Source organism: Tachyglossus aculeatus, chromosome 9, assembly GCF_015852505.1.
Source record: "Tachyglossus aculeatus isolate mTacAcu1 chromosome 9, mTacAcu1.pri, whole genome shotgun sequence".
In the NCBI taxonomy this organism is placed as follows: domain Eukaryota; kingdom Metazoa; phylum Chordata; class Mammalia; order Monotremata; family Tachyglossidae; genus Tachyglossus; species Tachyglossus aculeatus.
In genome coordinates, this window is record NC_052074.1 from 10,720,628 (window position 1) to 10,744,700 (window position 24,073).

Here is a 24,073-nt window from a genome sequence, read left to right on the forward strand (position 1 = left end):
CTGAAATGAACAACAGAGGACCTACAGTCCTGACCACAATGTTCATAGACAAAAGCTTTCTAGTTACACAGATATCAAGATTGTTTGAAATGCTTGGTGGTTTTCACTCTTGCCTCCTTTTCTCACGATCTGGTCAAAATGAGTCACCCATAATCAAGATGCATTCAACCCCCAGCATCCCCAGGCATTCCCCTTTTTCTTCCCTATTCTCTTGCCTGTCCCACCTCTAGTCTTTGGTATCTCTCCACCATAAGCAGTTCCAGGGTCCTGAGGATGACTATTATTGTGGCTAGCACTTCCAATGCAGCTCCTCTTCCCTACTTTCACAAGCACCCTCTATCTACATTAGTTGTCTGAGAGTAGAACCGGCTGTCTAACTGGTGGTTGTGCTGATGTAGGCCCTGTCCCAGAGGCAGCAGGAAAGCTTGTTAGTTTAGGGGGATACAATGAAGAGGCTTCCAAAAATGCCAGACAGCAGCCACAGACTAAAAGGTGGGGTGGCACTGCCTCAAGTGAAGTGAGCCAAAAGGAGAAGCAAAAAAACCCCGCTGATTCTGAAGCAGTTGCAGGTGCTGTAGTTTCTTCTAACAGCTTTTTCACTGGTTCTACGTTCAGCCCCTAAGTAGCAGTCTTTGTCACCACATCCACTGACACCTTTTTTCCTGGTATTTAAGTGCTTACTAGGAGCCAAACACTGTACTAAGCTCTATGTTAGATACAAGATCATCAGGTTGGATGCAGTCCCTGTCCGACATAGGGTTCACAGTCTCAGTAAGAAGAAAACAGGTATTTAATCCCCATTATACAGATGAAGGAACTGAGGGGAGGGCCCAGAGCAGTTAGATGACTTACCCCAGGTGAAACAGGTATTTAATCCCCATTATACAGATGAAGGAACTGAGGGCCCAGAGCAGTTAGATGACTTACCCTAGGTGACACAGCCAATAGGTGACGGACACAGCACTCTGGACACAGTAGAGGCCTTCACTTCACCTTTCTCAGTCTCACCCCTCACCCCGCCCACTATGGCAAACAGAGCTGCAAGGAAAAACCCTTGCAATGCCTTTTCTAGTACAGGAGTGTGTATTCAATGGGTCTTCAATAAGTACTATCCGAGGATTCCCTCAGGGAAGTTACATTCTCAAAGAAATAAAATATAGACAGACGCACAGCTGGAGAGTCACCAGGGATCCATTTTATCTACTTGCTGACTTCAGATGCATAACAGAATACACACTGACCACAATAGCATATAGATTTTTAAATAGTTAATCCCTTCTAGTACCCTGATAAAATCCCTAATTACTACAGAAATCAACAGGAAATTGGTCAAGATTTTCACAGTGGGAGAAGATCTTATGAATGTGGGGGAGGAAGGGGGAGGACGGAGAGGGGAAGCCAAGAGCAATTTAAATTGTTTAAAAGAATATCAGCAGCATTAAGCATACATAAGGGCAACATTTTTGAAAATTGCTCTAATTTTGAAAAAGAAATATGCCAATGATTATTATTTGGCTTGAATCTCCTGAATTTAAGGATACGGTCATATCCGTTAGCCTCTGGGGAAGAAGCTTCATAAACTAGGACAAGGTTATGATAGACACATAACTGCATACCCCACACCTTTGATACATTTAATTTCAAAGCTGAATTTGCAACACTCCCCAAAATATGAAAGAATCATGCTCGTTATTCATAATTACAATCCTTTCAGTTAAACTCTCAGTTTACCCCATTTTTTTTACTGACTAGTTTAGATGGGAGGGAAAATGTATACTTTTACTACACCTGTTGTTTAACTGTAAATGTCAGCTTGTACTTCCCAAGCGCTTAGTACAGTGCTCTGCACACAGTAAGCGCTCAATAAATACGATTGATTGTAAATAACATACCAACAGTAGGCAAACAAAATGCCCAACTGGCCACTTCATTAGGTTGAAGATTTCCAAACTAGTGAAAGATTCTAGGATTATGTAAAGGTGTTCTTACTGTACTAGTTATCTTAATATGCTGAATCTCCTCTCCACATCCAACAGAAACTCCTCATCCTCTTTGCTCCTCTCATGCTAACCTATTCACTGTACTTCAATCTTGACTATCCCACCACCTGAACTCTTGCAAACTCTTTTCCCCCTGCCAAAACTCCCTCTTACTTCAAATTTAACAGTTCCCCTCACCTTCAAACCCTTCTGAAATACAGCTCCTCCAAGAGTTAATATCTAAACCTTCCCAAGTTGTATTTCTCCCCAGTGTCACTTCTGTACTTAGGTGCCACCTAATCAATCAATCAATCTTATTCATTGACTGCTTACTAAGAGCTGAGAGAATACAATTCAACAGGTGATAGACACATCAGCTGCCCATATGGAGCTTTCAGTCTAAAGGGAGGGACACACATTAATATAAAAAATCATAGCTATATACTTAAGTGCTGTGGGGCAATTATTGAGTGCTCAAAGGGTAAAGATCCAAGGGCCTACAAGACACAGAAGGGAGAGGGAGTAGGAGAAAGGGCTTAATCAGGTAAGACCTCTTGGAGGAGATGTGATTTTAATAAGGCACTGAAGGTGGAGAGAGTGGTGGTGTGTTATATATCGAGAGGGAGGGAGTTCCAGGTCAGAGGGAGGACGTAGGCAAGGGGTTGGTGACAAGATAAACAAGATCGAGGTACAGTGAGCAACCTGGAGTAAGTGTGTGGACAGGGTAGGAAACCCGTGAGATAAGGTAGGAGGGATAGAACTGACTGAGTGTTTTAAAGTCAACGGTAAGAAAGGTCTGTTTGATGCGCAAGTGGATGGGCAACCACTGGTGTTTCTGGAGGAGTGAGGAGATATGGACTGAATTATTTTTGTAGAAAAATGACCCTGCCAAAAGAGTGAAGTACAGACTGCATGGGGAAAAACAGGAGGAAGGGAGGTCAGTAAGGAGGCTGATGCAGTAATCAAAGTGGGGTACGATCAGCAGAGTAGCAGTTCGGATGAAGACAAAAGGGAGGTTTTTATCCATGCTGGGAAGATAAAATCAACAGGATTTGGTGACATTGAATATGTAGGTTGAATGAGGGAGATGGGTTGAGGATAATGCCAAGGTCAAAGGCTTGTGAGATAGGGACGATAATGTCGTTTTCTACAGTGATGGGAAAGACAGGGGAGGCAGAGTTTGGATAGGAAGACGAGGAATTCTGTTTTGGACAGGTTTAGTTTGAGGTTTTGGCGGGACAATTAGATGATAACAGTGATTTTATGAACTGCTTTCCAACACGAAGATTGAAGATCTAACAAGTACAGAGAAATTGCCAAATGTGTTGACAGGACTTTAGTAGTTCTAACTTTTGAGCAAGTTGCCAACACAGCCAAAGCCCTGAAATGTCGCAAAGTACCTGAATTTGTTAACAATCCTGAAGACATGAATGAGGTATTTCTTAACAAATGGAAAACTGAGGATATGCCATGGAGCTTCAAGATACCATAATTACAGTCCTTAAGAAAAAAGCCAAGAAAGGTGACTGAGTAAACTACCAGGTAGCTCACACTGCTCTCTGTCGCCAGCAAGATCCTAGATAAGAGTCCTCAGAGCAGCCAGCTGACAAAATAATATTGAACCTGCTTTCCCTGAATTGCAATGTGGTTTCAGATCAAAATGTAGCACAGCAGACATGATCTTTGTAGATGTCAGCCAGAATAAAAGTACAAGAAGTGACAACCAAGACCTCCAAACTCTATGTGGACTTTACAAGTGCATTTGACACAATTAGCAGTCCTGGGCTCTGGCAATTATTAAATACAATTGGCTGCTTTGAAGTTATTAAGAGCAATGGGTTACTGCACAAAGATATGTCTGCGTGAGTTGGAGAAGATAAAAGTCCTGCTTAGTTTTTCCCAATCATTACTACAATTAAGTAGGGCTGTGTAGTAAGTCTGATCCTGTTCGACCTATTCTATGTTGCAAGCTTTGAGGATTAGAGAAAGGATCCAGTGAAAGAATATGTTTCCTATTCAAATTATTCTATTTTAACAGCCTATGAGAAACACAAATATCTTTGAGTCACCCAAATCTTCTATATGCTGATGGCAATGATTTGGAAACACATTTACAAGACATGAAGATGTTATGAACTGCTTCACTGTCTAATGATAAGCCTGAAGGAAACCACAGTTCCACAACCAGTCTCCTCTTAGGAAACTCTGAAATATTAATAACTGTGGTATTTGTTAAGCGCTTACAATGCGTACTGTACTTAGCACTGGGGTGGATACAAGCAAATCAGGTTGGGCACGGTCCCTGTCCACCTGGGGCTCACAGACTCAATCCTCAATTTACAAATGAGGCAACTGAGGCACAGAGAAGTGAAATCAATCAATCAATCAATCGTATTTATTGAGCGCTTACTATGTGCAGAGCACTGTACTAAGCGCTTGGGAAGTACAAATTGGCAACACATAGAGACAGTCCCTACCCAACAGTGGGCTCACAGTCTAAAAGGGGGAGACAGAGAACAGAACCAAACATACCAACCAAATAAAATAAATAGGATAGAAATGTACAAGTAAGATAAATAAATAAATAAATAGAGTAATAAATATGTACAACCATATATACATATATACAGGTGCTGTGGGGAAGGGAAGGAGGTAAGATGGGGGGATGGAGAGGGGGACGAGGGGGAGAGGAAGGAAGGGGCTCAGTCTGGGAAGGCCTCCTGGAGGAGGTGAGCTCTCAGCAGGGCCTTGAAGGGAGGAAGAGAGCTAGCTTGGCGGAGGGGCAGAGGGATTGGGGGCATTCCAGGCCCGGGGGAGGACGTGGGCCGGGGGTCGACGGTGGGAGAGGCGAGAACGAGGTACAGTGAGGAGATTAGCGGTGGAGGAGCGGAGGTTGCGGGCTGGGCAGTAGAAGGAGAGAAGGGAGGTGAGGTAGGAGGGGGCGAGGTGATGGACAGCCTTGAAGCCCAGGGTGAGGAGTTTCTTCTGCCTGATGCGCAGATTGATTGGTAGCCACTGGAGATTTTTGAGGAGGGGAGTAATATGCCCAGAGCGTTTCTGGACAAAGATAATCCGGGCAGCAGCATGAAGTATGGATTGAAGTGGAGAGAGACACGAGGATGGGAGATCAGAGAGAAGGCTGGTGCAGTAGTCCAGACGGGATAGGATGAGAGCTTGAATGAGCAGGGTGGCAGTTTGGATGCAGAGGAAAGGGCGGATCTTGGCAATGTTGCGGAGCTGAGACCGGCAGGTTTTGGTGACGGCTTGGATGTGAGGGGTGAATGAGAGAGCGGAGTCGAGGATGACACCAAGGTTGCGGGCTCGTGAGACGGGAAGGATGGTAGTGCCGTCAACAGAGATGGCGGCAGCAGAGATGACTTGCCCATGGCCAGGTAGCAGACAACTGGTGCTGACAGGATTAGAACCCACAATCTTCTGATTCCCAGGCCCATACTCTATCCACTACACCATGCTGTTGGCTTCCAGAGAGCAGCAGGAAATCAGGATGCTAATTCCAACTCTGCCACTTGCCTCCTGTGTGACCTTGGCTAAGTCAGTTAACGTCTCTTCATCCCAGCTTTTTCATATTTAAAATGGGGATTAAGTTCCTGTTCTCTCTCCGGCTTAGACTATGCCCCGAGTGGGTCAGGGACCACGTCTGATCTGATTGAATTGTGTCCAACACAGTGCTTAACAAAGAGCTTAGCATGAAGGAAGCTCTGACCAAATACCACAGCTATTATTAACCAATTTCTTTCCATTAGCAATACAGTTTAATGATGTCATTGCTTTCGGCTAGCTATGTGGCACACTTTTCAATGATGAACTGTATGTATAGCAAAGAAATCAATAAGTCCAGCACAGACTAACAAAGACTGACAGTCCAGCATCAGTGAGGTATCAAACTTCATGCTGAACTGTAGTGCTTATCCTTATCCTTATTACTATTATAAATACTATAATAACAATAATTACAGTAGTATTTTTTAAGTGCTCACTATACGTCAAGCACTTTTCCAAGGCCTGGGGTCGATACAAGATAACCAGTTTGGACACAGTCCCCGTCTGAGTAGGAGGGCGAGCAGATATTGAATCCCCATTTTACAGATGAGGTAACTGAGGCACAGAGAAGATAAATGATTTGCCTAGGTCACACAGCAGGCAACTGGCAGAGTCAAGATTAGAACCCAGATCACAGGCCCATCCTCTTTCGGTTATGCCACACTGTTATGAACTGAAGAGGGTACCCAACCTTTTTTTATAGGACTGTAATATTTAAACCTACCCAAGCATGCAAATCAAGCCTGGGCAGTTTCACCAACATCATTTATAAACCATACTGAATATTCAATAACAAGAGAATTGACAACAATATTGGAAAACAGTGTTTTCTGAGGAGGCGTGGTAGCAGAACAACTATTTTAAAGACATAGTTTCTGCTTTAAACAATGTGGTCTGGGAGTGGATGTTGAGAGGCAACTGAAATGGGCAACCTGATGTGTGGCAAGCAGGAGAGGCCTTGGGAAAATTATACATTTGAAAACACAATTGCATAACTGAAAACAGAGACAAGTGCTGCAAGTAGTAAATGAGTCAACAGGGTGAAATAATATTTATGGGTACATGGTATTGAATGGAGTACAGGAGACACCCATAGGCTTTCAGCGACACCCACATGCATGGATAAGGGCTCACTGTTTTGTAGCATTATCTCAGAAAATAAGGGAGGACAGCTACATAAGCATTAGTGTTGCATAGTAATAATAACGATAGCAGTACTTGTTAAGGGCTATGTGCCATGCACTGTAATAAGTAAGCACTGGGGCAGATATAAGATAATCAGTCATATTGGACACAGTTCTTGTCCTCACATTCTAAGGAAGGAGAAGAGGTATTAAATCCCCATTTTACAGATGAGGAAACAGGCATAGATACATTAAATGATTTGCCCAAAATCAAAAAGCAGAGAGATGGCAGAGCCAGGATTAGACCCCAGGTCCTCTTATTCCAAGGCACATGCTCTTTCCACTAGGCCACACTGCTTCCCATGTGTTGACTTAGAGGTCCACGGAGAGCGACACTGTTGAATTAGTGTTGTGAATGCTGAAATACTTTCTGAGCTGATCATAGTATTTGGAGAGACATCTGAATGAAATGGCACCCTAATTTTAACTCACACGTTCAAAATATACTGAAAGGCTGACATTAAAATGCAACTTATTTTTAAAGTTGTTAAATCTTTTCATTGAGGAATGGATGTTGCAAATGCCAAAATGTGAGATCCCTGAAGAACAGGTTGGTGTCTTTCTCTGAATAATCTGGAATAATGCCAAGGACTAGCATCAAAAACCCAAGGGAATATATTAGTAGTCTTACTTTAATGAAGTTTCAGGCTTAAACACTTTTCAAAGTCTTTCCTTCCTCTAATCAGTATCACCTCTAAAATGTCTTTTAGGTCGGCTAAATTTTATCCAAAACATCTCAAAACATGACTACAGGCTTCCAAAATGTCATAACTCACTACTGAGTCTTAAAAGCTAGTGTGTACACACACATACACACACACACACACATATCTTTCATCCACTCAAAAAGACAATACCACCAAAATACACTCTCCTCTGTAGGCCTAGAACACTTTCCAAGCTCTTTTCAAGATGTTTTTGAAAACCCCATAACCCGAAACAATAATCCCAACCATTTCCAACATCTTTCTGCTTGCTCTGGAATACTTTTCAATGGGTCACTAGTATTTATTGAATGCCTAATGCTTGCAGAGCACTGTACTAAGCACTTGGTACAGTATAAAGAAGGCCGGCACAATCCCACAATCTCTGTCCTTAACTGTTTTACACTCGGATTGTCTCACAGAAATGCCCCTTTCATGCTTCACTGGGTGTGATGGAAAGTTACAAAACTGAGTATGACACACTGATGTAAACTCTCTCTAGACTATAAGCCCCTTGTAGGCAGGGAACGTTTCCACCAACAGTGTTGTACTGTACTCTCCCAAGCGCTTAGTACAGTGTTCTGCACACAGTAAGTGTTCAATAAATACCACTGACTGACAGACTGAATAAGTACCTTATTAAAATTCTTATAAATACTTATGACTTATAAGCACTTACAACTTGTGGGAGACAGCAACCTGTTATTCTTACTCCAGACACGTGAAACAACTAATGTCCAGAAAGGTCTAAAGCAGCAATTTCCAAACTTTTTGAGAAAGATGCTCTAAAATATTTTTTTTCAAATTTTTTCAAGTCTCAGGCGCCCACAGTAACATTGAAAGACCAGCTGCAGTTCTCCAGGCCACGATATTGGCCACGATATTACTGTTGATTCTGCAGTCGTTGGCACATCGTCCGGTATAGGTTTTGTTACACCAACCTCAAAGCAGCAAAACAAAACTGTTCTCCAGAACATGAGTGAAGTAGCAGCTGGGACTTTTCACAGTGAATAAGAGTAGATTCTAGCATCCTCCCATATTTGAAGAGTATAATCCATCACATCCCATTAAAGCTTTCTAGGAACTCAAAGGTGCAAAAAACTACTGTGTGAAAATTTCTGGCCTGTAGATCAGAGTTAAATAATATGACAGTTACAAAGCTGGTTACAAAATCTAGGTCCAATTAATGCCGGCTTAATACTTTAACGATGGTATAAAGGTATAAGGCTAGCTCAAAGAAATACTAGGCTCCACTAATAATAACAATGGTACTTGAGCACTTACTCTGTGCCATGCACTGGTCTAAGCACTGGGGCAGATACAAGTTAATCAGGTTGGACACAGCCCCTGTCCCACATGGGCCTCTCAGTCTTAAATATGAAGTTTAACATTTTTAAAAGTTAGCATTGATTAAAAAACTTCTGCTTATTCCTTTCTAAGACTGTAAAATTTAAGTAAAAACTCAAGAGCCATTTTTACATTGGTGCCAGTGGAATAACTTTTCAGAATGCCAAAAGAATCAGAAGTTCCAGGAGAACTTTTCAAACATTGTGGGTCGGGAAAAAGAGAATCATCATAAAAATTACCTTTAATCTTATGTTACCAAGTAGAATGAGAGACAAAATGAATACCGACGTTTTTGACTGTTTCATTTCATTCATTATACAGTAACTACAAATCCTCCCTTCTAAATGTTCAGCAGAGTTGTTTGATATGACTAAAAAAAGATATATTGATAGGTCACAAGGTAAAAGGCAACGGCCACTGATGCACTACTCAGCAATTTACTACAAAGTTGACTACATTATTCTTACTTCCTTCAAAACATGCCTTTTATTCCTTGTTTGGAGTTCTTTTACCAAAAACTTACTCCAGCAAAAGAAGTTACTGGAGAAAGAGTAAAAAGCAGCCAGTCGCAGTAAGGTTATGTAAAATCTATCCCACAACCACAAATGCGAATTGCATAGAATTGCATATTTTGATCATTTTAACTGAGGCCTATAACAAACAAGTGATCAGTATGCATCTTTAAGTCACAACCATTTTCATGAAATTAATTAAAGCCTCTTTGCAATACAAGTAGTTTCATATATCCCACCTCCTCCATTTCAACTTCCCAGAAATAATGCCTTTACTTAAATTTTCTACTGAAAAGTCCCCTAACCACTTGCTAGCCTATCAAATATAAATGTCACTAAAACCAACCACAAACACGAGATTGACACACTCTTAGTACACGGCCCTCTGACTAGTCAGCATTCATAGAAAAAAAATGAAATGAAAGCACTTTTCAAGGCATCCTTTAGCTTTGTAAGCATTTATTATTGTGGGCTCTAGACATTACAGTAAGAGCAGAGTCAATTTTGAAAGCAGAAAATAATGCCCACCACAGTGTTTCGGTTCTGTCAAAATGGAGAGAGAATCTCTGCAAGATCCCTAACTCTCAAGAAATTAACCTAGAAATGGGGATGAAAACCCAAACGTCCAGCGTTTTTGTGGCCTAAAAATGGATCTTATCATTAAAACTACCTACCCTCTCCACTCAGCACATCCGACGACCGCAGAGTGATCGGGGACGGGGGAGGCAACGATAATTCTAGTGTAAAAGTTCCTGTACCAGTGATGGAAAGCAGCTTGGCCTCAGTGGATAGAGCACAGGCCTGACAGTAAGCACTCAATAAATACGACTGAATGAAAGAGCTGGGTTCCAATTCTGGCTCTACCACTTGTCTGCTGTGTGTGACCTTGGGCAAGTCACGTCACTTATACAAATACCATCATTATTATCACTTCTCTGTGCCTCAGTTTCTCCATCTGTAAAAGGGGGCCTAAGACTGCAAGCCCCATGTGAGATGCGGACTGTGTCCAGCCTGATTTCCTTGTACCTAGTGACAGCACTTGATAATAATTCAGTGATCTGCACACTGTAAGCGCTCAATATTCATTAATATTTATTGAGCACTTACTGTGTGCAGAGCACTGTATTAAGCGCTTGGGAAGTACAAACCGGCAACATACAGAGACGGTCCCTACCCAACAATGGGCTCACAGTCTAGAAGGGGGTGACAGACAACAAAACAAGCAGATTGAGCCCCCTCCTTCCTCTCCCCCTCCCCATCTCCTTCCCCTCCCCACAGCACCTGTATATATGTTTGTGCAGATTTATTACTCTATTTATGTTACTTGTACATATTTACTACCCTATTTATTTTATTTTGTTAATATGTTTTGTTTTGTTGTCTGTCTCCCCCTTCTAGACTGTGAGCCTGCTGCTGGGTAGGGACCGTCTCTATATCAATCAATCACTCAATCGTATTTATTGAGCGCTTACTGTGTGCAGAGCACTGTACTAAGTGCTTGGGAAGTACAAGTTGGCAACATACAGAGACAGTCCCTACCCAACAGTGGGCTCACAGTCTATTTATTTATTTTACTTGTACATTTCTATCCTATTTATTTTATTTTGTTGGTATGTTTGGTTCTTTTCTCTGTCTCCCCCTTTTAGACTGTGAGTCCACTGTTGGGTAGGGACTGTCTCTATGTGTTGCCAATTTGTACTTCCCAAGCGCTTAGTACAGTGCTCTGCACATAGTAAGCGCTCAATAAATACAATTGATTGATTGATTGATTAAAAGGGGGAGACAGAGAACAAAACCAAACATACTAACAAAACAAAATAGAATAGATATGTACAAGTAAAATAGAGTAATAAATATGTACAAACATATGTACATATATACAGGTGCTGTGGGGAAGGGATGTTGCCAACTTGTACTTCCCAAGTGCTTAGTACAGTGCTCTGCACACAGTAAGTGCTCAATAAATACGACTGAATGAATGAATACTGATTGAATGAATGCCTATCCACTCCAGCACTTAGTACAGTGCTTGGCACATGGTAAAGGCTTAAGAAAATGCCATTTTTTTTTTTTTTTAAAGGTGATGAGGGCCTCCGCTCAATCTATGCAAGGGCCGGGGTGGATGGGGCTATTTCAGGACTGGAGAGGAAACGAATCCGTGTGGGACCCCATATGAAATTGGGCTAAGCCCCCTGGCCGGAGGAGTCTGGTAATTGTTGGGACGGATACAAAGCCGCTGGAGTGGCTGGGGTCACGCTGGAAAATCCTACCACCACCACCAACACTCCTCCTCCTCCCGCCCAAGTTGGATCCCCGCCGGGAAAGTTGAGGAACGGGCAAGGTCTCTGAGGCCCGGCCTGGAAGGGGATAGAAGGAAAGCAGGCTGGCTCAGTGGCAAGAGCCCGGGCTTGGGAGTCATCATCATCATCATCAATCGTATTTATTGAGCGCTTACTATGTGCAGAGCACTGTACTAAGCGCTTGGGAAGTACAAATTGGCAACATATAGAAACAGGCCCTACCTAACAGTGGGCTCACAGTCTAAAAGGGAGTCAGAAGTTATGGGTTCTAATCCCAGCTCCGCCGCTTGTCAGCTGTGTGACTTTGGGCAAGCCACTTCACATCTCCGCAAAAATGGCGTGGCTGAGTGGAAAGCGCCCAGGCTTGGGAGTCAGAGGTTGTGGGTTCAAATGCCGGCTCTGCCACTTGTTGGCTGTGTGACTTTGGGCAAGTCCCTTAGCTTCTCTGGCCCTCAGTTACCTCACCTGTAAAAGGGGGATTAAGAACGTGGGCCCCACGTGGGACAACCTGATCACCTCGTATCTATCCCGGCGCTTAGAGCAGTGCTCGGCACATAGTAAGCGCTGAACAAATACCATTATTATTATTCTCTGGGCCTCAGCCTGTAAAATGGGGATGAAGACTGTGAGCCCCATGTGGGACAACCTGATCACCCTGTATCTATCCCAGTGCTTAGAACAGTGCTCGACACATAGTAAGCGCTGAACAAATACCATTATTATTATTCTCTGGGCCTCAGTCTGTAAAACGGGGATGAAGACTGTGAGCCCTATAGTAAGTGCTGAACAAATACATTATTATTCTCTGGGCCCCAGTCTGTAAAATGGGGATGAAGACTGTGAGCCCTATGTGGGACAACCTGATCACCCTGTATCTATTCCGGCGCTTAGAACAGTGCTCGGCACATAGTAGGCACTTAACAAATACCAGCATTATTATTCTCTGGGCCTCAATCTGTAAAACGGGGATGAAGACTGTGAGCCCTATAGTAAGCGCTGAACAAATACATTATTATTCTCTGGGCCCCAGTCTGTAAAACGGGGATGAAGACTGTGAGCCCTATGTGGTACAACCTGATCACCCTGTATCTATCCCAGCGCTTAGAACAGTGCTTGGCACATAGTAAGCGCTGAACAAGTACCATTATTATTATTCTCTGGGCCTCAGTCTGTGAAACGGGGATGAAGACTGTGAGCCCTATGTGGGACAACCTGATCACCCTGTATCTATCCCAGCGCTTAGAACAGAGCTTGGCACATAGTAAGTGCTTAACAACTACCAGCATTATTATTCTCTGGGCCTCAGTCTGTAAAACGGGGATGAAGACTGTGAGCCCCATGTGGGACAACCTGATCACCCTGTATCTATCCCAGGACTTAGAACAGTGCTCGACACATAGTAAGCGCTGAACAAGTACCATTATTATTATTTTCTGTGCCTCAGTCTGTAAAATGGGGATGAAGACTGTGAGCCCCATGTGGGACAACCTGATCACCCTGTATCTATCCCAGAGCTTAGAACAGTGCTCGACACATAGTAAGCGCTGAACAAGTACCATTATTATTATTTTCTGCACCTCAGTCTGTAAAACGGGGATGAACACTGTGCGCCCCATATGGGACAACCTGATCACCCTGTATCTATCCCAGCGCTTAGAACAGTGCTCGACACATAGTAAGAGCTGAACAAGTACCATTATTATTATTCTCTGGGCCTCAGTCTGCAAAACGGGGATGAAGGCTGTGAGCCCTATGTGGGACAACCTGATCACCTTGTATCCCCCCCAGCGCTTGGAACAGGGCTCGGCACATAGTAAGCGCTTAACAACTACCAGCATTATTATTTTCTGGGCCTCAGTCTGTGAAACGGGGATGAAGACTGTGCACCCCATATGGGACAACCTGATCACCTTGTATCCCCCCAGTGCTTGGAACAGGGCTCGGCACACAGTAATCAATCAATCAACCGTATTTATTGAGCGCTTACTGCGTGCAGAGCACTGTACTAAGCGCTTGGAAAGTACAAGATGGCAACATACAGAGACAGCCCCTACCCAACAGTGGGCTCACAGTCTAAAAGGGGGAGACAGAGAACAATACCAAACATACGAACAAAATAAAATAAATAGAATAGATATGTACAAGTAAAATAGAGTAGAGTAATAGTAGGCGCTGAACAAATACCAGCATTATTACTATGCGGAGGGGAAGGAGGGGCACCTGTCCGTCTCCAGTCGGTCTTTCGGACCGACAGCGCCTGAGGGGGAGCGGGGCTGAGCGCAAGTGCAGGGTCCGGGGGGCCCACTGAGGCACGGCCCCATCATCCTCATCATCCTCATCATCATCAATCGTATTTATTGAGCGCTTACTGTGTGCAGAGCACTATACTAAGCGCTTGGGAAGTACAAATTGGCAACATATAGAGACAGTCCCTACCCAACAGTGGGCTCACAATCTAAAATGGGGAGACAAAACCAAACATACCAACAAAATAAAATAAATAGAATAGATATGTACAAGTAAAATAGAGTAATAAATATGTACAAACATATATACATATATACAGGTGCTGTGGGGAAGGGAATAATAAATAAAACAATAAAATAATTCCTTCCTCTCCCCCTCTCCATCCCCCCCCATCTTACCTCCTTCCCTTCCCCACAGCACCTGTATATATATCTATATATAGAGAGAGAAGCAGCGTGGCTCAGTGGAAAGAGCCCGGGCTTTGGAGTCAGAGGTCATGGGTTCAAATCCCGGCTCCGCTAATTGTCAGCTGTGTGACTTTGGGCAAGTCACTTCACTTCTCTGGGCCTCAGTTCCCTCATCTGGAAAATGGGGATGAAGACTGTGAGCCCCCCATGGGACAACCTGATCACCTTGTAACCTCCCCAGCGCTTAGAACAGTGCTTTGCACATAGTAAGCGCTTAATAAATGCCATCATTATTATTATTATTATATGTTTGTACATATTTATTACTCTATTTTACATGTACCTATCTATTCTATTTATTTTATTTTGTTGGTATGTTTGGTTTTGTTCTCCGTCTCCCCCTTCTACACTGTGAGCCCACTGTTGGGTAGGGACCGTCTCTAGATGTTGCCAATTTGTACTTCCCAAGCGCTCTGCACATAGTAAGCGCTCAATAAAGATGACTGATTGACTGATAAAAGGGGGAGGCAGAGAACAAAACCAAACATACTAACACAATAAAATAAGTCCTTCCTCTCCCCCTCTCCATCCCCCCCATCTTACCTCCTTCCCTTCCCCACAGCACCTGTATAGATGTCTATATGTTTGTACATATTTATTACTCTATTTATTTTACTTGTACCTATCTATTCTATTTATTTTATTTTTTTAGTATGTTTGGTTTTGTTCTCCGTCTCCCCCTTCTAGACTGCGAGCCCACTGTTGGGTAGGGACCGTCTCTATATGTTGCCAATTTGTACTTCCCAAGCGCTCTGCACATAGTAAGCGCTCAATAAATATGATTGATTGACTGATAAAAGGGGGAGGCGGAGAACAAAACCAAACACACTAACACAATAAAATAATTCCTTCCTCTCCCCCTCTCCATCCCCCCCATCTTACCTCCTTCCCTTCCCCACAGCACCTGGATAGATGTCTATATGTTTGTACGTATTTATTACTCTATTTTACTTGTCTATTCTATTTGTTTTATTTTGTTAGTATGTTTGGTTTTGTTCCCCGTCCCCCCCTTTTAGACTGTGAGCCCGCTGTTGGGTAGGGACCGTCTCTACATGTTGCCAATTTGGAATTCCCAAGCGCTCTGCACATAGTAAGCGCTCAATAAATATGATTGACTGATAAAAGGGGGAGGCGGAGAACAAAACCAAACATACTAACACAATAAAATAATTCCTTCCTCTCCCCCTCTCCATCCCCCCATCTTCCCTCCTTCCCTTCCCCACAGCACCTGTACAGATGTCTATATGTTTGTACATATTTATTACTCTATTTATTTTACTTGTACATATCTATTCTATTCATTTTATTAGTATGTTTGGTTTTGTTCTCCGTCCCCCCCTTTTAGCCTGTGAGCCCACTGTTGGGTAGGGACCGTCTCTATATGTTGCCAATTTGTACTTCCCAAGCGCTCTGCACATAGTAAGCGCTCAATAAATATGATTGATTGATAAAAGGGGGAGGCGGGGAACAAAATCAAACATACTAACACCATAAAATAATTCCTTCCTCTCCCCCTCTCCATCCCCCCATCTTCCCTCCTTCCCTTCCCCACAGCACCTGTATAGATGTCTATATGTTTGTACATATTTATTACTCTATTTATTTTACTTGCACCTATCTATTCTATTTATTTTATTTGGTTAGTATGTTTGGTTTTGTTCCCCGTCTCCCCCTTTTAGCCTGTGAGCCCACTGTTGGGTAGGGACCGTCTCTATATGTTGCCAATTTGTACTTCCCAATCGCTCTGCACATAGTAAGCGCTCAATAAATATGATTGATTGATAAAAGGGGGAGGCGGAGAACAAAACCAAACATACTAACACAATAAAATAATTCCTTCCTCTGCCCCTCTCCATCCCCCCCATCTTCCCTCCTTCCCTTCCCCACAGCACCTGTACAGATGTCTATATGTTTGTACATATTTATTACTCTATTTATTTTACTTGTACATATCTATTCTATTTATTTTGTTAGTATGTTTGGTTTTGTTCTCCGTCTCCCCCTTTTAGACTGCGAGCCCACTGTTGGGTAGGGACCGCCTCTACATGTTGCCAATTTGGACTTCCCAAGCGCTCTGCACATAGTAAGCGCTCACTAAATAGGATTGATTGATAAAAGGGGGAGGCGGAGAACAAAACCAAACATACTAACACCATAAAATAATTCCTTCCTCTCCCCCTCTCCATCCCCCCCATCTTCCCTCCTACCCTTCCCCACAGCACCTGTATAGATGTCTATATGTTTGTACATATTTATTACTCTATTTATTTTACTTGCACCTATCTATTCTATTTATTTTATTTGGTTAGTATGTTTGGTTTTGTTCTCCGTCCCCCCCTTTTAGCCTGTGAGCCCACTGTCGGGTAGGGACCGTCTCTATATGTTGCCAATTTGTACTTCCCAAGCGCTCTGCACATAGTAAGCGCTCAATAAATATGATTGATTGATAAAAGGGGGAGGCGGAGAACAAAACCAAACATACTAACACAATAAAATAATTCCTTCCTCTGCCCCTCTCCATCCCCCCCATCTTCCCTCCTTCCCTTCCCCACAGCACCTGTATAGATGTCTATATGTTTGTACATATTTATTACTCTATTTTACTTGTACATATCCATTCTATTTATTTTATTAGTATGTTTGGTTTTGTTCTCCGTCCCCCCCTCTTAGCCTGTGAGCCCGCTGTTGGGTAGGGACCGCCTCTACATGTTGCCAATTTGGACTTCCCAAGCGCTCTGCACATAGTAAGCGCTCAATAAATAGGATTGACTGATAAAAGGGGGAGGCGGAGAACAAAACCAAACATACTAACACCATAAAATAATTCCTTCCTCTCCCCCTCTCCATCCCCCCCATCTTCCCTCCTTCCCTTCCCCACAGCACCTGTATAGATGTCTATATGTTTGTACATATTTATTACTCTATTTATTTTACTTGCACCTATCTATTCTATTTATTTTATTTGGTTAGTATGTTTGGTTTTGTTCCCCGTCTCCCCCTTTTAGCCTGTGAGCCCGCTGTTGGGTAGGGACCGTCTCTACATGTTGCCAATTCGTACTTCCCAAGCGCTCTGCACGTAGTAAGCGCTCAATAAATAGGATTGATTGATAAAAGGGGGAGGCGGAGAACAAAACCAAACATACTAACACCATAAAATAATTCCTTCCTCTCCCCCTCTCCATCCTCCCCCATCTTACCTCCTCCCCACAGCACCTGTATATATGTCTATATGTTTGTACATATTTATTACTCTGTTTTACTTGTACATATCTATTCTATTTATTTTATTTGGTTAGTATGTTTGGTTTTGTTCCCCGTCTCCCCCTTTTAGCCTGTGAGCCCGCTGTTGGGTAGGGACCGCCTCTACATGTTGCCAATTCGGACTTCCCAAGCGCTCTGCACGTAGTAAGCGCTCAATAAATAGGATTGATTGATAAAAGGGGGAGGCGGAGAACAAAACCAAACATACTAACACCATAAAATAATTCCTTCCTCTCCCCCTCTCCATCCTCCCCCATCTTACCTCCTCCCCACACCACCTGTATATATGTCTATATGTTTGTACATATTTATTACTCTGTTTTACTTGTACATATCTATTCTATTTATTTTATTTTGTTAGTATGTTTGGTTTTGTTCCCCGTCTCCCCCTTTTAGCCTGTGAGCCCGCTGTTGGGTAGGGACCGTCTCTACATGTTGCCAATTCGTACTTCCCAAGCGCTCTGCACGTAGTAAGCGCTCAATAAATAGGATTGATTGATAAAAGGGGGAGGCGGAGAACAAAACCAAACATACTAACACAATAAAATAGATAGGTATAAGTGAAATAAATATGTACAGACATATATACAGGTGAATATTGAGTGATTGAGTGAATGTACCTGCGGGTCCCGGAGCGAGGCCTAGTCGATGGGCGGCCGCCTGCGGGCCTCAACGTCGTCGCTGACGCCGCCGCTCCTCCCCCTCGGCCGGACCCCCCCCCCCACCCCCGGTGCAGCCCGGCGTCCAACAGGTATCGGAGGCGTCCTTCACGTCGCCCCCGACCGTCCAGTCAGTCGGCGGGGGCGGGGGGAGCGCCACCCCCGCCGCATCCTCCTCCTCCTCGTCGTCGTCGTCGTCCGCCACAGCCGCCCGCCGGGCCTGGCCGCCGGCCCTGAGGCGGCCTCCCTCCCCCTCCCACAATGCACCGCGCCAGGGAGGGCGGGAGGCGGCGGCGGCGACCACAGGCCGCGGCCTGAGGGGAGCGCGGCGACCGCCCCTTCGCCACCACCATCATCGTCAATCCTATTTATTGAGCGCTTACTATGCGCGGAGCACTGTACTAAGCGCTTGGGAAGTCCAAGTTGGCAACATAGAGAGACAGCCCCTACCCAACAGTGGGCTCACAGTCTATAAGGGGGGAGGCCGAGAACACAACCAAACATACCAACAAGATAAAATAAATAGAATAGATAGGTACGAGTAAAATAAATAAATAGAGTAATAAATATGTACAAACGTATATACAGGTGCTGTAGGGAAGGAGGTTAGTACAGTGCTTGCACTTGGGAAGTCCAAGTTGGCAACATCTAGAGACAGCCCCCACCCAACAGTGGGCTCACAGTCTAAAAGGGGGGAGGCAGAGAACAAAACCAAACATACTAACAAGATAAAATAAATAGAATAGATAGGTACGAGTAAAATAAATGACTAGAGTAATAGATATGTACAAACGTATATACAGGTGCTGTAGGGAAGGAGGTTAGTATAAGCGCTTGGGAAGTCCAAGTTCGCAACATCTAGAGACAGCCCCCACCCAACAGTGGGCTCACAGTCTAAAAGGGGGGAGGCAGAGAACAAAACCAAACATACTAACAAGATAAAATAAATAGAATAGATAGGTACAAGTAAAATAAATAAATAGAGTAATAAATATGTACAAACGTATATACAGGTGCTGTAGGGAAGGAGGTTAGTACAGTGCTTGCACTTGGGAAGTCCAAGTTGGCAACATAGAGAGACAGTCCCTACCCAACAGTGGGCTCACAGTCTAAAAGGGGGGAGGCAGAGAACAAAACCAAACATACTAACAAGATAAAATAAATAGAATAGATAGGTACGAGTAAAATAAATGACTAGAGTAATAGATATGTACAAACGTATATACAGGTGCTGTAGGGAAGGAGGTTAGTATAAGCGCTTGGGAAGTCCAAGTTCGCAACATCTAGAGACAGCCCCCACCCAACAGTGGGCTCACAGTCTAAAAGGGGGGAGGCAGAGAACAAAACCAAACATACTAACAAGATAAAATAAATAGAATAGATAGGTACAAGTAAAATAAATAAATAGAGTAATAAATATGTACAAACGTATATACAGGTGCTGTAGGGAAGGAGGTTAGTACAGTGCTTGCACTTGGGAAGTCCAAGTTGGCAACATAGAGAGACAGCCCCCACCCAACAGTGGGCTCACAGTCTAAAAGGGGGGAGGCAGAGAACAAAACCAAACATACTAACAAGATAAAATAAATAGAATAGATAGGTACGAGTAAAATAAATAGAGTAATAAATATATACAAACGTATATACAGGTGCTGTAGGGAAGGAGGTTAGTACAGTGCTCTGCAAGCACTGTACTAAGTGCTTGGGAAGTCCAAGTTGGCAACATAGAGAGACAGCCCCTACCCAACAGTGGGCTCACAGTCTAAAAGGGGGGAGGCAGAGAACAAAACCAAACATACTAACAAGATAAAATAAATAGAATAGATAGGTACGAGTAAAATAAATAGAGTAATAAATATATACAAACGTATATACAGGTGCTGTAGGGAAGGAGGTTAGTACAGTGCTCTGCAAGCACTGTACTAAGTGCTTGGGAAGTCCAAGTTGGCAACATAGAGAGACAGCCCCTACCCAACAGTGGGCTCACAGTCTAAAAGGGGGGAGGCAGAGAACAAAACCAAACATACTAACAAGATAAAATAAATAGAATAGATAGGTACAAGTAAAATAAATAGAGTAATAAATATGTACAAACATATATGCAGGTGCTGTAGGGAAGGAGGTTAGTACAGCGCTCTGCACACAGTAAGCGCTCAATAAATACGATTGATTGAGAGGAGCTAAAATAGCTCCAGGGGCCAGTTCCTGGGAAAAAGCGGGCAATATTCCCAAAGCCTTACAGGAGCAGCCCCTATCTCAGGCACTTAAGGGGCACGGACTTTATCAATCAATCAATCAGTCTGTGTGCAGAGCACTGTACTAAGTGCTTGGGAAGTCCAAGTTGGCAACATAGAGAGACAGCCCCTACCCAACAGTGGGCTCACAGTCTAAAAGGGGGAGACAGAGAACAAAACCAAACATACTAACAAAATAAAATAAATAGAATAGATATGTACAAGTAAAATAAATAGAGTAAGAAATATGTACAAACAATTAATTAATGAGGTGCAAGGGACGGAAAGAAGTTCAGGTAACACCACAATGCATCACCACCAACTGGTACCACTGGGCTGACACCTTTCCTTTTTTTTTCAAAGAAGTAAAAAAAAAAAAATCAGATGTCTGAGCATCTTAAAATCCTTAATCATCATTTTACAATATACTGTGATCATGAAATTGAAGCTCACTCTCACACATTTTGCAGGTTTTTGTGTGAAAGTCACAAGTCACACACACAAGGCGGCAGGCCGCGGCCTGAGGGGAGCGTGATGACCGCCCCTTCGCTAACCTCATAACAATTCTAATAACAATCATGATGACGGCTTTTATTCGTTCAGTCGTATTGACTGAGCGGTTACCGTGTGCACAGCACTGGGCTAAGCGCCTGGGAAGTGCAAGTCGGCACCATCCCTACCCAACAGCGGGCTCCCACTCTAGAAGGGGGAGACAGACAGCCCAACAAAACAAGGAGACGGGGGTGTCAAAGTCGTCAGAACAATTAGAATTAAAGCTATATTCATTCATTCAATCGTATTTATTGTGTGCACCGCACTGGGCTAAGCGCTTGGGAAGTACAAGTCGGTGCCATCCCTACCCAACAGCGGGCTCCCACTCTAGAAGGGGGAGACAGACAACACAACAGAACATGGAGAGGGGTGTCAAAGTCGTCAGAACAAACAGAATTAAAGCTAGATTCATTCATTCAATCGTATTTATTGTGTGCAGAGCACTGGACTAAGCGCTTGGGAAGTACAAGTCGGCGACATTTAGAGACGGTCCCTACCCAACAGTGGGCTCCCAGTCTAGAAGGGAGAGACAGACAGCAAAACTAAACATGGAGACGGGTGTCAAAGTTGTCAGAACAAATAGAATTAAAACTTACAGTGCTCTGCACACAGTAAGCACTCAATAAATACGATTGAATGAATGAATGAACGAATGGAGAGCACTGGACTAAGCGCTTGGGAAGTGCATGTGAGTAACATCTAGAGATGGTCCCTACAGTGGGCTCCCACTCTAGAAGGGGGAGACAGACAGCCAAACTAAACATGGAGAGGGGTATCGAAGTCGTAAGAACAAATAGAATTAAAGCTATAGTCATTCATTCAATCGTATTTATTGTGTGCTGAGCACTGGACTAAGCGCTTGGGAAGTACAAGTCGGCGACATCTAGAGATGGTCCCTACCCAACAGCGGGCTGCCACTGTAGAAGGGGGAGACAGACAACACAACAGAACATGGAGATGGGTGTTGAAGTCGTCAGAACAAATAGAATTAAAGCTGGATTCATTCATTCAATCATATTTATTGTGTGCAGAGCACTGGACTAAGCGCTTGGGAAGTACAAGTCGGCGACATCTAGAGACGTCCCTGCCCAACATTGGGCTCCCACTCTAAAAGGGGGAGACAGACAGCAAAACTAAACATGGAGACGGGTGTCAAAGTCGTCAGAACAAATAGAATTAAAGCTATAGTCATTCATTCAATCGTATTTATTGAGCACTTTTTTAGCATTTATTAAGCGCTTACTATGTGCAAAGCAGTTACAAGGTGATCAGGTTGTCCCACGGGGGGCTCACAGTCTTAATCCCCATTTTACAGATGAGGGAACTGAGGCACAGAGAAGTTAAATGACTTGCCCAAAGTCACACAGCTGACAATTGGCAGAGCTGGAATTTGAACCCATGACCTCTGACTCCAGAGCCCATGCTCTTTCCACTGAGCCATGCTGCTTACTGTGTGCAGAGCACTGGACTAAGCGCTTGGGAAGTACAAGTCAGTAACATCTAGAGACGGCCCCTACCCAACAACGGGCTCCCAGTCTAGAAGAGTACACTACAACAGGATTAGCAGATTATATGTATATATAAATTACAAGTATGTACACAAGTGCTGTGGGGCTGAGGAAGAGGTGACTGGAGGGTGGAAATTCAAGTACAAGGGTGATGCAGAAGGGAGTGGGAGACACAGCCAATCCCTGAGGACTGAGTGCCTGAAATCATGAAGGGGGAAAAAAAGGCTGGAGCCACGAAAAGCAGAATCCTCTGGAAGTGGGAGCCACCAGAGAGTGAGAGCAATAATAATAATAACTGTGGCATTTGTTAAGCACTTATTATATGCCAAGCACTGTACTAAGCATTGAGGTAGACACACGATGATCAGGTCCCACATGGGCTCACCATCTAAGTAAGAGGGAGGATAGATATTGAATCCCTATTTTGCAGTTGAGGAAACTGAGGCATAGAGACTTTAAATGACTTGCCCAAGGTCACAAAACAGACAGTGGTGGAGCCAGGATTAGAACCCAGGTCCTCTGACTCCTAGGCCTGTGCTCTAACCACTAGGCCATGCTGCTTCCCCAGCAGTCATTAGGACTGCCCATCAAGACCCATTTATTTATTTATTTATTTATTTATTTATTTATTTATTTATTTAATTTGTACATATCTATTCTATTTATTTTATTTTGTTAGTATGTTTGGTTTTGTTCTCTGTCTCCCCCCTTTTAGACTGTGAGCCCACTGTTGGGTAGGGACTGTCTCTATATGTTGCCAGTTTGTACTTCCCAAGCGCTTAGTACAGTGCTCTGCACATAGTAAGCGCTCAATAAATACGATTGATGATGATGATGATAATAATGATGGCATTTATTAAGCGCTTGCTGTGTGCAAAGCACTGTTCTAAGCGCTGGATGTCTGCTTCAGGTGAAGACATTAGGAATTGAATTCTGGAGTGCTTGTGTGGAACTCAGAGCCTTCTGAATAGAGATCCTCCATTGAATCAGGGGGATTCCCGGTTGGAACTCTTAATGTTGAGTACAGGAGGGGATAAGTGCCTGGAATTCATTCATTCAATTGTATTTATTGAGCACTTACTGTGTGCAGAGCACTGTACTAAGCGCTTGGGAAGTACAAGTTGGCAACATATAGAGACGGTCCCTACCCAACAGCGGGCTCACCATCTAGAAGGGGGAGACAGACAGCCAAACAAAACATATTAACAAAATAAAATAAATGGAATAAATATGTACAAATAAAATAGAGTAATAAATACGTACAAACATATATACTATATATATATATATACACATATGGAATGCGTGTAGAGTGTCCACTTTCCAAATACCACACAAGCTTAACATCGAATAGTTTACAGCGGAAATGGAACCTACCCTAATGACACCATGCCCATCATTTTGTGGAAATCCACCCGAGGCCACTTGGACTTGGAGCATTTTTCCGGGGGATGCCCATACTTGATCCAGAGCCCCTGTATTCCCTTCCAAAGCCCCTGTGAACTTGGGTACCCCTGCCTAGCTTCAGAATTTGATTGCCAGGGTCAAGGTGGAGGGA

At 43.5% G+C, this 24,073-nt stretch overlaps 1 protein-coding gene across 2 annotated transcripts in view; it reads right to left on the minus strand.

The window, feature by feature from the left end:
• The window catches only part of VPS54 (VPS54 subunit of GARP complex), a 72,535-nt gene extending 54,141 nt beyond the window's left edge, over positions 1–18,394 (minus strand). For both annotated transcript variants that reach the window (XM_038751290.1, XM_038751289.1), the window contains exon 1: positions 18,183–18,394. The gene's annotated coding sequence lies outside the window, so the exon portion shown is untranslated. The remainder of the gene's footprint in view (positions 1–18,182) is intronic.
• Positions 18,395–24,073: the final 5,679 nt, after the last annotated feature.